This window comes from Larimichthys crocea, chromosome X (assembly GCF_000972845.2).
Source record: "Larimichthys crocea isolate SSNF chromosome X, L_crocea_2.0, whole genome shotgun sequence".
Lineage (NCBI taxonomy): Eukaryota > Metazoa > Chordata > Actinopteri > Sciaenidae > Larimichthys > Larimichthys crocea.
Window position 1 is genome coordinate 24,000,184 of NC_040020.1, and position 7,569 is coordinate 24,007,752.

Sequence of the window (7,569 nt, forward strand, 5' to 3'; positions counted from 1 at the left end):
TGGTTTGCCTATTGCCTTGCAGTTTCTGGCAGCACTGTCTCACTGTTAGAGCCACCAGCACCAGACGATGCTGATCCAGTGAGTACTCCATCAAAGGCTGTGCAGGGGGCGTGGTGCATCAGCTGCAGGAGAGAGGTGTGGAGAGTGCTCAGGAGAGTAGTGTCAGGTGAGAGTGATTGACACACCTGTATCCTGTTGAGCTAATCATTCTCTCCTTTTTAACACAGTAGCGTGCTGGACCTGGGAGTGGAGAGAGACACGAGATGAGAGACACTCACAGCTGTTGGCAGCATTGAAACAGTGTATATGCCTGTGAACGACACCGACTAAGTTGTAATTGTATCGTGAACTATAATAAAACTATTGAAACACCATTGCACTTTGAGTCAATCTCTGGTGAAGAACCCACAGTGGCATCAGATGAGGGCACAAAGGCATACTGTAGGCGTGGCATGTCTTGTCTACTAGCTTCAATATGAATCCCAATAAATGTGATGGGGTGAAGGCACCAGTGCAACAGCAGATGATGATGATGATGATGATACCATCTCTCTGGATTCCAGAAGGCATGAGGTATCATGTCAAGCCTGTGAAAGTAGTATTCCGTCTACAATGGTGAGGAGTTATCATTTGGAGCCCTCACAAAATCTCATTTCTGTAACAGGGGGGAAAGCCAGCCTGGCAACATAGTGAATATTAATGGAAGGACACTCCATTGTGCAAAATTCCCCTTGTGCTAACTGTCATGTGTTTACAGAACTCACAAACTATCAGACAGTTGTATGCCAACCACCACCGGTGCCAAATGCAAGAAGAAAAAGATGGAAAACTGTCAAGCTGGGTTTTTGTCTTGTCATTTCCTGTTTTATTTTGAAAGATAATATTTTGTTTCAGGTCACTTGCCCTTCCTCATGTGTCACCGGTCTGATTGTCTTCCCCGCCCTGATTGTTTCCACCTGTTCCCCATTATCCTCTGTATATATTTTCTGTGTCTCCCTTTGTCTTGTGCCAGAGTGTTTAGTTCTTTTTGTTCACCCCAACCAGTCATTCCCACAGTCTTTGATCTTCCTTGCTTCGCTACATAACGTGTGTTGTTGTTTTTGCCTCCACGTGAGTGATCTTTTTGTTGTAAATTTCATAGTATAAGGTTATTGATTTCTGTTCAGTTTGATAGCGGTTTAGCTTTTGTCCTCCCCTTGTGGAGTGATTTTCTGTTACCTTTTTCCTCTTTGCTTTTATGTTTTTTCCCTCTTCGGAGTGGTTTTGGTTTTGTAGAGTATATTCTTGAATAGTATCTTTTGTGTAATTTTCATAGTCTATTTTTGAGTCGCTCAATGGAGTATTCCTAATAAAGTTCATCCTGTTGGTGATATCTCTGCCTCTGAGTCCTCCTTTGAGTCCAGGCCTGATAGTACACTCTGGCCAGTATGGACTCAGCAGAGACTAATCAGCTGACTGCGATCCTGAGTGCCCAAGAGGCTCATCTCTCCCGTCAGGAGGTCTGTCAGTCAACTATGGCCTATCAGTTGAGTCAGGTCTCGGCTCAACTTCAGGGTCTGCGGGACCAGTTTGCCCAGACGACCACAGCTACTGAATCCCCGGCTGCTGCTGTGGCTCCCGCCCCGACGGTGCCTGTCATTGGGGCTGGTAGCAAGTTAGCCCAACCAGAGAAATTCTCTGGGGAACTGGGACTGTGTAAGACATTTCTCATTGACTGTTCAATTCATTATGAACTATCCCCCCATGCTTTCCCCACTGACCGGTCCAAAATAGCCTTCATGATGTCCCATCTGACTGGACGAGCCAAAGCATGGGCTTCCACAGAGTGGGCTCGGGACTCTCCCCTCTGCTGCTCCCTCACAGACTTTAAGGCAGCCTTACAAAGGACTTTTGACCCGGTTACGACTGACCAGGAGAAGGCTCAGGAGCTGAGCAGACTAAGGCAAGGCAGCAACTCTGTCTGTGACTACGCCATCCACTTCCGCACCCTGGCTGCGGAGAGTGGGTGGAATTCCACAGCCCTCTAAGATGTGTTCCTGAAGGGCCTGGCTGCCCCCATTCAAGACCTTGTTGTTCCTTTGGATCTACCCCCGGATTTGGACTCTCTCATCGCGCTCGCCATCTGGACGGACAATAGGGTCTGCCAACTCAGACAGCAACGTGCCTTTCGACCTACAGGGAGACCCACATGCACCCAAGCACCAGGCTGGTCGGTTCCCCGCCGTTCACCGCTGGAGCAGGGTTGTCACTCCCCCACGGATGGTGAGGAGGAGCCCATGCAGCTGGGAAGGGCTCGGCTGACGCATGAAGAGCGACGGAGACGACAGCAGGAGGGCCGATGCTTTTATTGCGGGGAGTTGGGTCATCTCGTCGCCGCCTGCCCAGCCAAGAAGCCCACAGTGGTGAGTCAGTTCACTGCTTCAAGTCCTGTTCGACGTACCCTCACCACAGTCAAGGTAATGCACCACACCGCCACAGAACTTGAGGCGCTTATAGACTCAGGGGCTGATGAGAGTTTAATGGACTGGGGTTTAGCAGAGGAGCTGGGCCTCAAATCCAAACTCTTAATGAAGCCAATCAATGCCAAAGCGCTCAACGGAAAAGAACTGTTCACCATCACTCACATCTCTGAACCCCTCAAATTGCACATAAATGAGCATAGTGATGGGTTGGGGGGGGGGGCTGTGTTAATGACTGCCTCGACATCCCTACTCAGGGGAGGGAAGTAACTGTGGCTAATCTTGCTTCTGCTAATTCTGCCCCAGACTCCGAGTACCCGAACCTGAGCTTCGTGCCATCCTGCTACCATCACCTTCGAGAGGTAAGCCATGGCTCTCCCTCCCCATCGGCCATATGACTGTGCTATTGAACTGATTCCAGGCTCCACCATTCCCTAGGGCCGCCTGTATTCGGTTTCTGGGCCTGAGAGGGAGGCCATGCGGGAGTATATCAAGACCTAACTAAGGGCGGGGTTGATCCACCCTTCTTCATCACCAGCAGGTGCCGGCTTTTTCTTTGTGGGCAAAAAGGACGGGTCCCTAAGACCTTGCATAGACTACAGTCCTCTCAATGACATTACAATAAAGAATCGATCTGAAATGAAATTATCTGTCATTTTCGCGGTGTAGGATCGTCTACACCCGCCCGCCTTCACCCCGGTAAACTGTACTGTCGGACATACCTCTGCAAACATGTCAATAAATGAGTCAAGTCAAAGTGAGCTCCCTTGTGGCTGGCTATAGTGCTACAGGTCATAAGTTCCCACCCTTCATAAAAGTGACACTAAAAACTCAAAGTACTCTTCAAATAGTTTCTCTAAACGTGTTTGTTCATCTAGGTAGTTATCACGATAATCCATGCCAAGAGTCCATTTCCCGGATAAGATGGGTTTTATTCGTTTTTGCCACTACAAACAAGCTCTGACCTCCTCAAGCTTTTATTTTGGCACTTCCGGTTACCGGCATTTGATTTGCATTTTAGCTAAATATTTAGTTTCACCCGAAACATTTAGATTTAACATTTAGATTTAAAATATGGATTTAGATTTAGCATTTAGATTAAATATTTAAAATATCTCTAAGTTCAAAATTTATTCTAAATGTGCAAAAGTGACTCTCAAAATTCAAACCAGTTTTTTAAACATTGTTTTTAGCTAAATGTGACAAAATGTTGCTGTTATTTTCGAGCGAGACGCTTTACAAACGCACCCCATACTCACAAAGTCTTCCACATTCGCCATTGCTCATCACCACTCAATCTGCTCCCTATTCGGCCAATCAACAAAAAATCAACAAAACATGCAGCACGCAGAGCCCAACCAGCCCACGCAGCCTGGTCACCGAGGCACTGCCCCCTAACTGCCTAACAAGACTAGCTGAAGCCCCCCCCCCCCCTGTCTTCAGGCCTAGTTGCGGTGGGTATTTAACGCACTCTTTACCGCAGACCCGGCAAAGCCACCAGCCATTGGCGACCTCACCTGCAGCCTCGGCCGTGCTTCCAAGCCAATTGCTCCAACCACTTTCACACCACACTACAACCCCCCCCTACGAACACCAAAGAGGGTCCGTACTTCAGCCTAACAGGGACAAAACGTCGGCAACTTACGATGGCCGCGGCTGCCTGTTGGACCCCCTGCTGCAAGAAAAATCAATAAAACCCGACCAACAGGCCAACCTTTACCTTAGCACACACAGCAGCTCCAGAGCGATCAGCTGAGCGTTCATTCACAATCCCCTTTACCCGCAACAGTTATGTGCTGCCGTCACACTACAACGTCAGCCTTCATTCACAAAACCCACGAAACTCTGCCCTCAGGCTTCACCTGAGCTCCGGTGAAATCAACTGGGTTAACGAAACGAAACGGCGGCCCCCACTGTTTACAGCTCGGGGACTGCAACCAAGAACGGGAGAGGAGACGAAGTTTAAATACCACCGTGACATATTTATTAAAAAATTAAACAAACGATCGTATCTGTAATCAGTGGTGTGCGTGCATGGATGTGTAACCCACCTAAAAGATAAGTGCACACTGGACCAGTTCATCTAGTTCGCAGGGAGGGGTAATGAATTAAATTGGACACCACTATGAGTAACCAGGACACAGTTATTTGTAACAAAATTATTGTATTACATAACTCTGTAACATTCAAACAGTAAACCGGTCTTTTACTCAATAAAATGTCTTTTGAGTTTGGTGCACCAAAAAGAAAAGGAAAATATCCTTCCCAAAAATTAAGGCGTTTAGTTCAGTTCATTGTCTCCTGAATCCTGTTCCACAACCCTACCGCGCTGATAGCAGGGCAGTTGAATAGCTTATAGGTTTCCTCAATCCAGGTACTCAACACGGGTGGTCGCCATCCCCCTCGTCAGGGAGAGAATCAAATCCAGGATCCAGAATCCAGGGATGTCCAAAAACCTAGCTGAGAAAATAAAAGCATACACCATGAACAGATGTCATCCAGGTTTCACCAACTCTTGCTCGTTGAAATAGTTTTTCTTCTTCTACAGCAGATTTAATTAACAAAAGTTTTACTCGCGATTTCAACTTGTTTTCACTCATTCGCTCCGCTTCATTGTCTCCCTCTGCACATGTTAGACTGCGTCTTTCTAACCTGAATAAAAAGGCGGGACTTGGTTTATTTTACACCATAGGATTAATCATTCCTCCTGAACCCATAACGTATTTGTTATCAAGTTTTTCCTTACTACTGAAAATTAGACATTTGAGCTAAGATAAAATAATGACTTAAATGTGAAATAGCGAACGTGGCAATAAAAGGCAAGAAAATACATAAAATTGTCATTAAAATGAATTAATTTGTGTTTAAGTAACACCTAAATTCCAATGGGTTACAGATGCATGTGTGAGTGAGTGCAAAAACAAGAAAGAAAACAGGAGAGCACAGCCACGCCGTGGCGTCTTCCTCAGACGGCGTGAGTGGAGTGAGAGCGGGAAAGCAGCCAGCGTGGAGATAAATGCGCTTCACCGGGCCCAGGTGTAGCACAATCTCCTGATGATGATCCCACCTCTGGTGAACCTGGAAAACAAAACAGACCAACCAGCAGCCTGTCAATAACACCCCCAACATCAAGGGCGGGGCCGTCACATTTGTTTGTGCATGTTCATTACGTTTTTATTGCGCATTTTTGTGTAATTATACTGATTCAGCAGGTTCAGAAAACAAATGAAATAGAACAAACAAGAAAAAGACAGAAAGGTGTCACAACATGTTAAAAGGTGTTTTTCTGTAATTTTGCAATTGCTCAGCACTTAGTCAAATATGTAAACTTCTTATTGAACTTTCGACTGTTCATCGATCTTTTCCGCAGAGTACAGATAACGGACAGTTTCTCAACCGCTGCTGGGAAATCATGAGCTAGCGTGTTGTGTGTTTAGGGCACAGTGTGAGTTGAAGTGGAGGAGAGAGAGGAGAGGAGATAAAAAGAGGGTGCTGCAGTCTACCATGACAGCAGATCAGGATCAGGGGAGGATGAGTAGGACTCTGCTGTGTTGGTGCCTCTCTGGCCTTTGCTTCTCCCACTTCTCTGGCCGATGGAGCTCCATTGTAAGTAGACCAGCATTACTTTTCCACATTCCCTCGAGCTTGAAATACTTCAGAGGAAACATACAATAAAAAATATATAGTTCTTTTTTTTTTCAACTTCCTGATATTTAAACTATTACTGGTTAAATTGTAATAGGATCTGTTAACAGTATCATGGGTCCTCTGCATTTATAATTGATTTAAAAAGTAAGTACAGATGCAAATTTAAGTTTAACTCTGTCCATTTGACCTCTGTCTTACATCATGAGGGGCTGTAATCCAGTTGCAGTTTTGTTTACATGAGTCAGTGCACTATGGTCTTTCAATGATGCCCAATCGTTACATTTTATTCAGTTTGCACATTGAGGACCTGAGCAAGCAGAGCCATGATGAAATGCTATATTGATCTAGTGCTGGATCACATTCAAACAATCAACAGATCACTCATTGTGTGCAAAGTCCCTGCTGGAACTCATAGTCCTCATTTGAGCAAATATGGTTATTGGGTAATTTGGGTGAATTAAAAGACACAGGCTCTAAGGCAGTTGTTCTCAACCTGGTGGTTAGGAACCTTCCAATGGAGGGGGTGAGACTTGTGTGAGAGGACTCTTAGGATCAATTAATAATAGAAGAGAAGAGAACATGTTTGTCAGTAAAACCTAAACAGCATGTGGTTATTTCTGCACAGTGACTACAGATATTCTGTATCTGTCTCTCACCATCAGGCAGGTGATGTCTGCCCCCAACTTGTTGCGGGTAGGAACGGCAGAAAAAATCTTTGTGGAGTGTCAAGACTGCACAGGAGGAGACATTCGTGTCGAAATCATTGTGATGAACCATCCGACTAAAACCACAAGACTGGCATCCACAGTTGTGACCCTCACTAGTGCAGAAGGTTTCCAGGCACTTGGAGAAATAACCGTAATAGAATATTGTTACTGATATGTATAGTTATGTTGTGCTACTTGTACTTTATTTTAATGATCACGACACCAGAATGCCCATGAAATCCCCCGTCTGCTCCTCACACACGTTTGTGTCTCTACCTACTGCTTGCAGATCCCTGTTGGTGTCTTCAGTAAGGATCCCAACATTAACAGTATGTTACCTGCAGCACAGTTTCCTGGCCGACTGCTGGAGAAAGTCGTCTTAGTGTCCTTCCAATCTGGATACATCTTCATCCAGCTGACAAGACCCTCTATACACCCACAGCAAAAGTGAGTTCAGTACTCCCTCAGGTTAAAACAGACTGCCCTCAAAATTCCCAGAGACGTCTCTAACCCTTTTTTTGATTTACGTAAAAAGTAAAAATGTTTAGAGTCACTTGATGGGACATGATGTCGATTATCGATAAATTTTTTTACTCTCTATGTCGTTCTTTACAGGATGTTTGCAGTGACCCACCCCTTATGGAGCCTGTAGAGGGAACCATGGAACCCAAAATGGGCCTCTATTGCCATTGGGTTGCGGTTTTTATCTTTGATAAGAACATAATTGAATGTTATATTGAATAATTAGCTGTAAG

At 45.4% G+C, this 7,569-nt stretch overlaps 1 long non-coding RNA gene across 1 annotated transcript; it reads left to right on the forward strand.

The window, feature by feature from the left end:
- Positions 1-6,013: 6,013 nt before the first annotated feature.
- On the forward strand, positions 6,014-7,122 carry LOC113746665 (uncharacterized). The gene is made up of 3 exons (XR_003463033.1): positions 6,014-6,065; positions 6,770-6,965; positions 7,104-7,122. It is a non-coding gene; the product is annotated as an uncharacterized LOC113746665 (long non-coding RNA).
- The last annotated feature ends 447 nt before the right edge of the window (positions 7,123-7,569 follow it).